The sequence below is a fragment of the Pteropus alecto genome, unplaced genomic scaffold, assembly GCF_000325575.1.
Source record: "Pteropus alecto unplaced genomic scaffold, ASM32557v1 scaffold3, whole genome shotgun sequence".
Taxonomy (NCBI): domain Eukaryota; kingdom Metazoa; phylum Chordata; class Mammalia; order Chiroptera; family Pteropodidae; genus Pteropus; species Pteropus alecto.
The window spans coordinates 20,397,156-20,398,662 of record NW_006442484.1 but is presented as its reverse complement, the minus strand read 5'-3'; the positions used below and the strand labels follow the sequence as shown (position 1 = coordinate 20,398,662).

At 33.1% G+C, this 1,507-nt stretch overlaps 1 pseudogene; it reads right to left on the bottom strand.

The window, feature by feature from the left end:
- Positions 1–678: 678 nt before the first annotated feature.
- Positions 679–1,206, bottom strand: LOC107196344 (annotated as a pseudogene).
- Between the last annotated feature and the right edge of the window lie 301 nt (positions 1,207–1,507).

The following is a 1,507-nucleotide window of genomic DNA, read 5'->3' as shown; positions in this document are numbered from 1 at the left end:
TTCTTTCTTTCTTTCTTTCTTTCTTTCTTTCTTTCTTTCTTTCTTTCTTTCTTTCTTTCTTTCTTTCTTTCTTTCTTTCTTTCTTTCTTTTTATTTTTTATTATGGTGACATTGGTTAACAAAATCCAGTAAATTTCAGTTGTACAATTCAACAGTAAGGCATATATATATTGCATTATGTGTTCATCACTCATACTTAGATTTCTTTCTGTCACCACATATTTGACCCCTTTTATCCTTTTCATTTTTAATTTTCTCTATCTCAAAATTTCATCTTCCATGTGAATATAGCTTAAAAAATAATTAGTGATATCATTGGGATGACCACAAGAAAAAGTATGTTTTTTTTTCTCAAAAATTACATATGATGAGTTTGACATATTTTTTAGATTCCACAAGTAAGTGATACCTTGCAGTATTTTTGCCTTTCTTTGTCTAATTTACTTCACTGAGCATAATGATCTCAAGGTTCATTCATGTCACAAATGGCAGGATTTTATTTTCTTAAGGGTGACTAATTTTCCATTGTGCATTATATAATAGAAATTTGCTAAGAGTGTAGAGTTTAATTAAATATTCTCACTAAAATAAATTAATTAATAAATTAATAAAAATATGTGAGATGATGGACCTGTTAATTAACTAAATGAGAGGCATACTTTCTTTTTTTATACACTTTTACTCCCAGGCCATAAGTTTTTGTTTCTTCAGTTTCTCCTGGGGAATCTTCTGCACAACTGCCTCTCTGGTTTAGGAACCATCTGCTCTTTTTCAGTAAGCATCATCTCAATGTGGCAAGGAGAGCTCATGTATGGATCAATCTGCCCATGAGCCCTATAAGTTCTGCATGGCATCTTGGGAGCTTTGTTTGTCTGGATGACCAGAGAATCTACAACTGAACCCTTAAGTTCAGCATTACTCTCTGCATTTTTAAGTATGTGCAGCAAAAATTCAGTGCTCTTTTTGGGCCACCAACCCTTGTTTGGCCTGGGCACACCTACCAACTCAACCATTGTAAGGACGAAACGGCACACATTACTTCTGTATAGTGACATCCCTCAGAAACTTGGTGACTTTTAAGATATGCATACCCTTGATAGACTTGTGAGCAGTTTCATGATGTTCTTAAAGTGAAGATAAAGATTTGAACCTCTTGATTTTCATGATTTTTGTGGGGTTTTCTGGGTCAAGTGAATAGCAAACCATTTTCAGAGGTCACCACAGGCTGCTTAGGGGAAGAGCAAGACAAATACTTTCATAATGTATATATATATATCGAATCTTCATGATGTACAGTTGAAATATTTTAAAATTTTCTTTGCCAAATATACTTTGATCACTGAAAAGAAACTATGTATTAATTTTTTAGTCATATCTCTACATGCTATTTTTCTGGTATAGTATTTTCTCAGTAAGCCTATGTATTTTTCTGACATTCTACTTCTCGGTACCATCTCCTTGGTTTTCATGACCCTCACCAATGTCATCAACTGACATGTACACAAAA